The sequence below is a fragment of the Oratosquilla oratoria genome, chromosome 40 (assembly GCF_046742065.1).
Source record: "Oratosquilla oratoria isolate Oo_2021 chromosome 40, ASM4674206v1, whole genome shotgun sequence".
Classification (NCBI taxonomy): domain Eukaryota; kingdom Metazoa; phylum Arthropoda; class Malacostraca; order Stomatopoda; family Squillidae; genus Oratosquilla; species Oratosquilla oratoria.
Window position 1 is genome coordinate 30,093,767 of NC_134816.1, and position 12,500 is coordinate 30,106,266.

A 12,500-nucleotide genomic window follows, 5' to 3' on the forward strand; every position below is an offset into this window, starting at 1 on the left:
ACGGAGAAAGAGGAGAATACGAGTCTTCTGTTGGAGACTGTTCATGTAACACGATTGGAAGTGTTATAGCCCAAATGGAAAAACATATAATCTACATATTCTAATCTTTTATCTTGAGTCGGTTTCTTATCTTTCATTGCTTCGATTAACAGCAGAAGACAAGAATGGAAGAGTGAGGAAGGGTGGATGGGGAAGGATAAAGAAGAAAGGGGAAAGAAATAAAAAAAAATATCTGAAATATGAAAACAAGGAATCAGAGGGGAAATTACTTGACAAGAGGGAGAGAAAGCCGGGGAGGTTTGAAGGAATGGGTAGATTTATTTTTTCCTATTGTTTGTGCAAAGTCACTGGCTTAACCAGCCCTATGAAGGGTTTAACGCCTGTCAAGGCAATTGTTATGTGTTACCAGAAATAATTTCTTGTGTGGTTCTCCAGACCACTTTTGTGTTCGAAAGCAGGAACGAGAAAAGACGTGGAGAGATTTTACGGCTGAATAATGTTACCTAACGAAGAAGTTGAAAATTCCTCTTCACTAGCAGCATAAACTTTGTAAAAAATTAGACCAACGCGTTGACAGTAAAAGTACTAAGAAAGAGGAAGAAAATTAGAACTTAGATTAGATGTTTCTAATTCAGCTAGTAAATTTTTCTATGCAAGGAGATTTATATATATATATATTTTGTTATCTTAAGAATTTTCTATCAAGACTCTAGTTTAATTGGATATCTTAAGAATTGACTTTTACTGAATAATGGACAAAGGGTAGGCGCTGACGATGAGCTACTTGGCAGAGATCCAACCCATCTATGCCATTTTGAACTAGACATGATTGAGCAAACGTAGTGCGCTCATCTGTGACCATCTATGAGAAAGTGCAACACAACACCTAACGCTTTTCTTAGGTGGCCAGGCTTCTTTGAGCAGAGAGAGATTGAAATTTGTTAAAGTCAGGTACACGACCTTTGCTGTAATAACTGTTGTCGTTTTCAGAGTATACTACGGTATTTATTTATGCCTTCGATTGAGGTGAATTTATTTTTAAATACACAGACACGCTCTTCCAGTCCCGGGGTTTACCTCTCTCCTTGTCAATCTATTCTATATATATATATATATATATATATATATATATATATATATATATAATATATATATATATATATATATATATATATATATTATCTCTGTGATCCACAGCTTCCACCCTTTTCATGACCATCACATTCAAATTCTTTTCCTTACATTTCTCCTTTGCCGTTTTATACGTGTCATCTTTATTATTATGTCTCCTTTTGCTATTATAAAATTTAGTTATATAGACTATTCTCCATTTTAACAAGTTATTAGTGTTATAAGTAGCTCTCAAGAGCATATCAATTTAGATTAGGGATTCTCAGCCTTTTTCCCTTTACATACATCTTTATTATTATGTCTCCTTTTGCTATTACAAATTTTAGTTATATAAACTATTCTCCATTTTAACAAGTTATTAGTGCTATAAGTAGCTCTCAAGGGCATATCAATTTAGATTAGAGGTTCTCAGCCTTTTTCCCTTTACATACATCTTTATTATTATGTCTCCTTTTGCTATTATAGCTTTTAGTTATATAGACTATTCTACATTTTAACAAGTTATTAGTGTTATAAGTAGCTCTCAAGAGCATAACAATTTAGATTAGTGGTTCTCTTTACATACCCCAAGAGCCATCAGACCATCGACCCGTACCTCCATTAACCTGACACAGAATATAGAATGGTAATATATTAAGACTAATTAGATATACAATGGTACCGCAATGGATATCAAATGGTTCAATTTGTAATTACTTTATTCATCAGTTAAGCACTCTTTCGTTAGTTATCTAAGTACCCTCTGGAAACCGTCCCGCGAACTCTAGGTTGAGGACCCTTGATTTAGATAAGCGATTCCCAAACTATGGGTCACGAAGTGTTCAAGAATGAGTCACGAGACCTTGTTAGGAAAAAAATAATTTCAATCAAAAGCTTCCCTACACTTGTGTTTTCAATAAAACAAGACTTTCGAAATTGCTTTTTGATGCTTGGGGGGTCGTCACATCTTCACCGGATCTGGATTTGGGTCGCGGCCAAAAAAAGTTTGGGAACCACTGATTTAGATGAATATTCCACTTGACAGGCTTATTCATTCGCACCAGAAATGTGATCGGCACCATCACAAATCTCTGCGACGCTCCGCTCGTTACTCATCTAAACCTTCATTAAGTCCCTTCATCGTTGTCAGTGTCTGTTTTTCAGGATATCATTTATCCGGTGAACGGACAATACCCCAACAGACAAAACCCCAATCGGTAAGTTTGGTTAGGTTACGATAGGTTAGGTAAGGTAAAGCTAGGTAAGGTAAAGCTAGGTAAGGTTAGGTAAGGTTAGGTTAGGTAAGGTTAGGTTAGGTAAGGTTAGGTTAGGTAAGGTTAGGTTAGGTAAGGTTAGGTTAGGTAAGGTTAGGTTAGGTAAGGTTAGGTTAGGTAAGGTTAGGTTAGGTTAGGTAAGCTTAGGTAAGGTTAGGTTAGGCAAGCTTAGGTAAGGTGTGGTTAGGTTAAGTAAGCTTAGGTAAAGTTAGGTTAGGGTAGGTAAGGTTAGGTTAGGTAAGGTTAGTTAAGGTAAGGTTAGGTTAGGTTAGGTTAGGTTAGGTTAGGTAAGGTTAGGTTAGGTTAGGTAAGGTCAGATTAGGTCAGGTCAGATTAGGTCAGGTTAGGTTAGGTAAGGTTAGGTAAAGCTAGGTAAGGTTAGGTAAGGTTAGGTAAGGTTAGGTAAGGTTAGGTTAGGTTAGGTAAGGTTAGGTAAGGCTAGGTAAAGTTAGGTTAGGTAAGGTTAGGTTAGGTTAGGTAAGGTTAGGTTAGGTTAGGTTAGGTTAGGTTAGGTTAGGTTAGGTAAGGTTAGGTTAGGTAAGGTTAGGTTAGGTAAGGTTAGGTTAGGTAAGGTTAGGTTAGGTTAGGTAAGGTTAGGTTAGGTAAGGTTAGGTCAGGTCAGGTCAGGTTAGCTTAGGTCAGGTCAGGTTAGGTCCTCCCCCTCCCCCCAATTTTCCTATTGGACTTTTGTCTGCTATACAGATTGGAGTTTTGTCCGTTGGGGGTTTTGCCATGTGATACATAAATCCATTCTACTGCATACGCTTACTTTTCTTTAGTAGAACCTCAGGATATTTTGTATAATAGTCCACCCTACCTTATTTATTGATAAAATAATCTCTTTACTTGTTTCTGATTGGTATTTGTAAATGTGTACGTCCGTGTGCATGTGTGTGTGTGTGTGTGTGTGTGTGTGTGTGTGTGTGTGTGTGTGTGTGTGTGTGTGTGTGTGTGTGTGTGTGTGTGTGTTTACATGTATACGTGTTTGTGGTGTACGCGCATGTTTATGTGTTTGGCAAAAAAGTTAGGTGGTCTAGTAAAAGTATACATATTTTACAACGTTATGGCTGTGTGAATATAGAATCTAGAAGTTCTCAGCTAAGAACTATCACCCAGAAACCTTGGATTTCGGAAATAGGGAAGTTAATACACCTTTATCCACTAGTAGTATGTGTTAAAGTGATTATTTCCACGCATTTCGCCAGAAATTTTCTCCGCTTTGCCGTGTTTAATAATTATGTGGTCTTGGGCGTCAAGCGAACCGAGCTGCTGAAACCTGCCAGCGTCCGTTTCCGTTCGCCTTCACCAGATCTTCGACGGAATTGTACAGATTTAATTCACTATTTACACAGTTTGACATTGTACGTTCCTTTGTTTTTATTAAGTAGTGTCCTTATATTTTAATATTTCGATTTGTTTTAAAAATCTATGAAGAAAATAAGAAATATCATCAGGGGAATAGTGGGTATATAAGTGTGCTGGGAAACTTAAGTCGGGAGGATAGTCAAGGTTTCGAACACCTCTGACGGGAAAGACGCGGGAACCCGTTGGCCCCCCACACTCGCTGACAGCCTGAGACGCTCCTGCCTCTGCCTTTCCAATCTTGAGCTTTAAGCTGGCTTTAACTGAACTTTATGGGTGCATAAATGTGATTTACTTGCTTTCAGAATCATGAGCTAGTAACAGTTTTATTTCTGCTCGATCTGCTATCTTTTCCTTTCCCTCTTTTTTTAGATTATATAATACGATAGACAGGTATAGAATTTCGTATTCATACAATAGTGTTGCCATATGAAGCGCTAGAATTTTTTATTCACGAATGTTCAGCAATATTCTTTATAAACTTGTGTGAGGTATATACGCTAGAATGTATATGGTAAAAGTCTTGAATTTTATTTTACAAAGAGCATACATTACTGCGTCTTTTTCATTTACAATTTTAAATAAATACACACGAAATAGAGTAAATACAAAAACAAATAAACATACATAAATTAATTAATTAATGCTTATAACGTACCCAAAAGAATTTGATACATATTGAAATCGTAAATCGTTCTATATAAGAAGTGATAGAGCCATCAGTGAAGCAAAATATAAACATATTACGCAGACGTGCGCGAACACACACACACACACACACACACACACACACACACACACACACACACACACACACACACACACACACACACACACACACACACACATATCCAAAGGAGGAAAGAAGTAGTTTATAGATTTTGAAAGTGGCATATACAAATATAAATGGATTAATGTAAATTAGATCAGCGATCAATGATGATTCGAAATAGGAGGAACTAGATATATTGTGTCTTGTTGAGACAAAGCTTAAAATATGATTTTGTGAATGGGTGGTAGAAAACATAGTTTGTGGAGAATAGACAGAGGAGATAAAAAAAAGGAAGGCAGTATGTGACGTATGTCAACGTAGAGCAACGAAGTCCTGATGGGTGACTTTAATCGAGGGGAGGTAAACTGGGCGGTAAGCTAATGGAAGATAAGAATAATAAAGTAATGGACAATTCAATGTAGAAATGAACAACGCAATAACATACTTGGTCAATGAAATGACAAGAGTTAGAGATGACATAGCAGCGAAATTGAATTTGCTACTAACTAAAGAACCAGATGTTTTAGAATCCTTGAAACATCTGCATCCTATGGGGAAGAATTTGTTTTTGGGCAAACAGCTGACCTATGTTTATGACCAGTCCCTTTGTTGAGAGATTAGAAAAGAAAGTTGCATATTAATAAGCGAATAAGTACATGTATTTGCACATTGCTACTTTGATATTCCCACTGGGAGGACATTAAAGTTGTACTTTGGTTCTTATGAATTTTTTTTTTTTGTTTTTTTTTAATCTCAAAACCGGGTGCTTAAAATCATATTGATATTTGTCTATTTACAACCACTTATTGAACCCAAATGATTACATTTTTCTCAGCTTAATCTTGTAGAAATATTTGAATAATGATTCAAAATGTTGCTTTCCACTAGTTACGGTCATTATTCATAACTTGTGAGAGAATGTTTGCCACATGCAACATGCTTTGCTGTGCAACAGACAGTTCATCCGGGGAAGTGCAGCTGGGCTTGGTCGAGACAACAATGACCTCTCTCTCTCTCTCTCTCTCTCTCTCTCTCTCTCTCTCTCTCTCTCTCTCTCTCTCTCTCTCTCTCTCTCTCTCTCTCTCTCTCTCTCTATTACCAAACTGTCAGTCTGTCTCTATTTGTCTGTATGTCTGTCTGTGTCTGTCTCTGTCTTTATCCGTCTGTCTGCCCTTCATAAAAGATAGGCAGATAGATATATAGATAAAGAGAGAGTAGGAGAGAGAAAGAAAGAGAGAGAATGTGTGAGTGTGTGTGTGTGTGTGTGTGTGTGTGTGTGTGTGTGTGTGTGTGTGTGTGTGTGTGTGTGTGTGTGTGCGTGCGTGTGTGTGTGTATGATACAGAAAGAGAGAGAAAAAAGAGAGATAAAGAGAGAGAGAGATAAAGAGAGAGACTAGAAATGAGTAAGACGCATCGCATCAACAATGTCCGTTCGAGAGAATCGAAGCAAGGACAGATTTTTTCTCTGAGTTCTCTCCCTTCTGCATAATTATGACCTCCTTAGCCTGCCACCTGCTCGCTCTCTCATGTCTTAATCCTAGAAATGATGTTTCCTGTATTGCAGAAGGTATTTGGGGATTTTTATTTATTTATTTATTTATTTGTGTTTTACTTATTTTTTTTATATATATATATACACATATATATATATATAATATATATATATACATATATATATATACATATATATATATATTTTTTTTTTTTTTTTTTTTTTTAGTGGACAGGCTCTCACACCAGGACCGCCTCCTCGTCTTTCTAATTTTGGTTTTGGGGTTCAACCCTCAGCTGAATAAAACCGATTAATTTTAGACTACACAACAACAGCGATCATGTATGTCACATTGTTGAAGGGTTAATGCTCCTCGTTTACGTCTGTTGGCATTCTTCTGATCGCGTTGGCACTCCTTCTCTTCAAGTTGGCATTTAGCCATTCATATTGGCATTTTCCCTCAGTTGTCATCTTTCCATTTGCATTATAATTTGTCATCAGTAACCTGCGCTTCTATCCTTGGGGGAAACTATCACACGGAAGAAATGGAGTCAAAGAGGCAAGAAGACTTTTAAGGAAGTAACCATGTATTGCTTTATCTTTTAGGAATGTCCCCTGTGGGGCTTCAATGAGAAGGATGCCTAGTCCCAATCCCCGTCCCTTTCTTCTCGCCTCTTACGATCCAAGTGGAATTACTTGGTGGCAGTATTCTTTTCCCCCACCACAGGGAAGTGGAATTTCTTGGTGGCAGTATTCTTTTCCACCACCACAGGGAAGTGGAATCACTTGGTGGCAGTATTCTTTTCCCCCACCATAGGGAAGGTAGGCGAAAAAGGAAATGAATATTCAGAGAAATTGTACAGGACAGTAACAAGGGGTTGGGGGACAGCATAACGGAGGGAGTCATCCAGGATGTGCTAAGATGAGAGGGAGGGTGGAGGGGTGTGGAGTGTATTCAGGGATGGAATGGGTGGGAATGATTTTATGCCTTTTCCTTTTTGGCTACCTCCCTTGTAAGGGGGAAAAAGCCTTGGTATATGTATGTAACCTTGTATTGAGCGCTGAAACAAGTGGTTGTTTTAAGGGAAGACTTGATACCTTTATGGATAAGGATTACAGGTGGTAAGAGGCATGGAACTGCCTAATGTAGGCCTTATGGTCTCTTGCAGTCTCCTACGTTCTTATGTTCTTATTAAGGAAACAGGTCGAAGGGAAGATAAAAGATTAAAAAAATAATAATAATAAAAAAAAAATCATCTTTTGGGTGAAGAGTCTCTAATTACAAAAGGATTCTAAGTGACTCTGGTCCGAAGGGGTGTTAATGAAGTCTCTGAAATATCAACTACATAAAACTGTATAGTCAATGTTCCATACAGGGGTTCATTTGCGTTTCCTTGGTTCTGTTACCGTTCCTATTAGGAAATGGTTTTATCTTGTAAAGTTTCCAGAAGCTTCTCTTTTGTCTGACTGGGGACACTGAGTAGAGATCAGTCATGTAAACGTAAAAAAGAAGAAGGAGAAAAAGGAAAAGAAGAACAAGAAAAAAAGAAGACGAAGAAGAAGAAGGGGGAAGCACAAGGAGAAGAAGAAATAGGAGAAAAAGAAGAGGAAGAAGACGAGGAGGATGAGAAAGAAGATGAAGAAAAAGAAGAGGAGGAAGAAAAAAAGAGGAAGAAGAAGAGGAAAGAAGAGGAGGAAGAAAAAAAGAGGAAGAGGAAGAAGGAAAAGAAGAAGCAAAAGAATAAAAATTAGAATAACCAAAAGAAGAAGTAAAATAAGAAGAAAAAGTAAAAGAAGAAGAAGCAAAAGAAAAGAGAAGAAGAAGAATACGAAGTAGAAGAGAAAGAAGGCGAAGAAAAAAAAAAGAAGAAGAAGAAAAAGAAGAAGGAATTCCTTTGCCTTACTTGAGCTGGCATGCTACATAGTTACACGCTGTTTTGCTTGATATCTGCTAATACATTTGATTTCTCTGTTCGTGGTATTTCTCATATTTCTTAACATATTTCCCATTCTTTCCTTGATTTTCTCTTCGTCATTCATTTTTTAAGATCCCCTAACTTAACCCCAGGCTTGGGTTTAAATTGGACAAATTAAGGTTTAAAAAGGAAATAGGCTAGAACTAGTTTACCATTAGAATGGCTAGCGAATGAAATAGACTTAGTAACCTTACAGTAAGCGTTGAAAATATTGGTTAAAAAAATATTACATAACTTTATGAATGGAAATGATGAGTGGTAATGGACATGGAACTGCCTAGTGTAGGCCTCATGGTCTCTTGCAGATCTCCTCCATTCTTGTGTTCTTCTGTTCTTATGCTTAACCATTCCTTAGTTATGTGGCTTTCTTACAGCCGATTAAAATCACCTGACGACAGGTGGAATGAAAATAAAAAAGATAAGGACAATTTACCGAAATGTTATACTCGTGTGTGTGTGTATATATATATATATATATATATATATATATATATATATATATATATATATATATATATATATATATATATATATATATATTTCTGTGTTGAAAGGCCGAATGAGGTTGTGAATGAATGTAACAACTTCGCATGGGGTATGTACTGCATGATTTTCATGAAGATAGTATTTGAGGAACTTAAGTAACACCCCCATGGACCAGAGTCACTGCGCATTCTCTTGTGATTGGAGGAATACTATTACAGTTGTAGTACTGCTGTTGCAACTAAAGGGAGTGATTAGTTAAGAGTTTGATTTTGATATGTGCTTAGGGGGAAAATTACAGTTTTCAACGACATGTGGTCTTGAATTGTCCTGAATATTATTTTTGTATTTGTAGTAAGAAAAAAATAGTTATGAAAGGGTTGCCAATGATCAATTTCTTTTCTGAACTCGCGTCCTTCAGCCGTTTGGTCCAGGACACTGCCCTACTGAATAAAACCGTCCTGTTATCAGCCATAACAAAGTCGATCAAGTATGTCCTCGGAGGCGAGATGGACGAAGTGAGGCCAAGGGGTCATCCTCCAGCTGAAGAAAATCTCTCCCCCGAAGACTCTCCCCGAAGACTTCTCCCTAAGACTTCTCCCGAAGACTTCTCCCTAAGACTTCCCCCGAAGACTTCTCCCGAAGACTTCTCCCTAAGACTTCTCCCGAAGACTTCTCCCTAAGACTTCTCCCTAAGACTTCTCCCGAAGACTTCTCCCTAAGGCTTCCCCCGAAGACTTCCCCCGAAGACTTCTCCCGAAGACTTCTCCCTAAGACTTCTCCCTAAGACTTCTCCCGAAGACTTCTCCCTAAGACTCCCCCCGAAGACTTCTCCCTAAGACTTCTCCCTAAGACTTCTCCCGAAGACTTCTCCCGAAGACTTCTCCCGAAGACTTCCCCCGAAGACTTCTCCCTAAGACTTCTCCCTAAGACTTCTCCCTAAGACTTCCCCCGAAGACTTCTCCCTATGACTTCCCCCGAGGACTTCTCCCTAAGACTTCTCCCTAAGACTTCCCCCGAAGACTTCCCCCGAAGACTTCTCCCCAAGACTTCTCCCTAAGACTTCTCCCTAAGACTTTCCCCGAAGACTCTTCCCGAAGACTCTTCCCGAAGACTCTTCCCGAAGACTCTTCCCGAAGACTCTTCCCGAAGACTCTTCCCGAAGACTCTTCCCGAAGACTCTTCCCGAAGACTTCCCCCGAAGACTTCTCCCGAAGACTTTCCCCGAAGACTTCCCCCGAAGACTTCTCCCTAAGACTTCTCCCTAAGACTTCCCCCGAAGACTTCTCCCGAAGACTTCTCCCTAAGACTTCTCCCGAAGACTTCTCCCTAAGACTTCTCCCTAAGACTTCTCCCTAAGACTTCTCCCGAAGACTTCCCCCGAAGACTTCCCCGCCTCTCCACTCACCCCGGCGCCACGCAGCGACTGCCAACTCCTCTCGCTTCTCGAGACCAAGAGTGGAACTCCCGCCTAAGGAAAGCTGCCGTAACTTGAGTGTTCATTTGATAAGCAGCGCGTAGAAGAATGCGTGGACAAGATGCCCATTCACGCCCCCAGGACCCCCCACCCCCAACCCACCCCACCCTCACCCGCCTTCTTCCTCCACCCTCTCTCTCTCTCTCTCTCTCTCTCTCTCTCTCTCTCTCTCTCTCTCACACACACACACACACACACACACACACACACACACACACACACACACACACACACACACACACACACACACACACACACACACACACAAACACACACACACACACACACACCCTCAACACTCTCTTTTTCTTATAATGGAGGATGCTTTACTCGTTTTCTTAGGTCGCCATTACTTCTACGATCTTTCTCATTTTCGGTGCACTACTCCTGCACTCGTGTCTTATGATCTGCTGTTCGTGTCACGGGGGCAATGGGTTGGTATATCGTTTTCCGTAACCAGCGTTTCTATCCTTGGAGCAATATCTCACCGAGGAAGTTGAGTCGTAAATCTGGTCAAGGAGGGACAGTAGACAGAAGGGCAGTAGAAAATTGAAACAGTAGATGAGGAAGGCGAATAGATTTTTTTTTTTTTTTTTTTTTTTTTTTTTTTTGAGTAGAGATAGTGTCCAGTTATAAGGAATTCTAACTTGGCCCATAGAGGAAAAAATCTACTATCCGGTAGTATCTATGACCTTTATCTACTTTTCTTCTGTTAGTGTGTACTGTGAAAAATATAGATTTTGAGCTTTTCAGCACGTATATAGGATTACATATAACTAACGCCAAGTCACTAGGGGAGTAATATATACAATGAAAATTGGTCAAGAAGAGTGTTAACATTACATATTAACATTTTACATAAATCGTGATCCGTATATGGTTAGAGGGTCCGACGTCTGATCTCCTTCGGGAGTAACAGAAGGAAGGACGGTCAAGAGCGTCTGAACGTGAGGACTCTTCTGCAGCTGCGAGTCGTCAGAGGAAGGTCTGCTTTTATCAATCTTCAACGCATTGCAGTCTTTGTTAAAACGGTTATCACACTGGGCTTCCACGGACTTCACCATCACCAACCGTTGAGACTTCGTTGGGGGTATAAACGACTTCAGTTACAATATTTTATTTTTAAGAAATTTCTGAATATCAAATTATCTCTCCGAATGATGAACTAAGAGATTACAGATCTCTTAAGAGAAGTCTAGATTTTTTGTAAGCGAATTCATATCATAGGTATTCAAATAGAGGTTGGAGGTAGGATGTTGGAGGAAAAATAGCTCAGTGTGATAAGCCCTGGGTGTGCCGCATTAGAGGACGATATTGCCGCTAGTCAGGTATGAGGTCAAATTGTCACAGATGAACCAGGTCATTGTTAAGTACCTCTTTCATTGGTGGCGTCATCGGAAGCATGCTGGTTATCATTCTCTTAGTTGTGGGTTCGAATCCCGCACTTCTTTCCGATTCCCAGCAGTGACTGTCGTTACTTACACTCCTTTGTCTCAGTCAGGAATCACCTCCTTCCGTTCATGAAGGTATCAGACGTAAGGTTTATAATGTGACAAAATATTTTCGTGGTCGATGTATTTCAAGGTAAAACCCATGTTTGCAAAGCATGTCATATACATACATACACAACCTCGTGGCGCAGTGATGAGAATTCTCGCCTGCCACTACGGCGGTCCGGGTTCGAATACCACCCAGGGCTGAAATAATTTCAGTATCACTGCGCTACGGGTTGTTACTCCAACTCTCGTGGACTGGAAGTTGGGTGTGTATGTGCGTGTAAGGTCACAGTATTACCCATAGATCGGTCATAGGAGCTCTGAGCTCTCATCCGAAGGTTAATAACTGTCGATCACGAGTCTAAGACGTGATCCAAGATCATGGATACATACATATATGCATATACATATACATAAAAGGTGTAGATGGAAAGAAGATAATGAAAGAGACGGCAGTAGGAGGTAGATGGGCATAGTATTTTAGGGAGTTGCTAAATGTGAAGAAGGATAGGGAGGGAAAGGTAGTTGCAGTGGGTAGTACTAAGAAAATGACAGTGATAAGTGAGAAAAATGGAGGATAAATAAGGAAAGATGAGGTGAAGGCAATTGTTAAGATGATGAGAGCAGGTAAGGCAACTGGGTTGGATGGGTGTCATAAAAAATGTCTAAAAAAAGAAGAAGAAAAAAAAGTACCGTGATGGTGGGCTGCCTGGTAAGGTTATTTAACGTTTGTTTAGAGAGAGTAAAGTGCCGGAGAACAGGAGGAGTGCCTGTATAGTTCCACTTTGCAAAAGAAAATGGGACAAGTGTAGTTTCAGAGGGATCAGTTTAAGTGTATTTGGGAAGACTTATGGAAGGGTTTTGATTGAGAGGATTAGAAGAGGAACAGAGGGAGTAACTGGTGAGGAACAGTGTGGGTTTAGGACAGGTAGGAGTTGCGTGGATCAGATTTTTTGTGGTAGGACATATGTGAGAAAGCTTTAGGAAAAGTTAAGGATATTTTTGGTGTCTTTATGGATTTGGAAAAGGCTTATGACAGGGTAGACAGGAAGGCACTG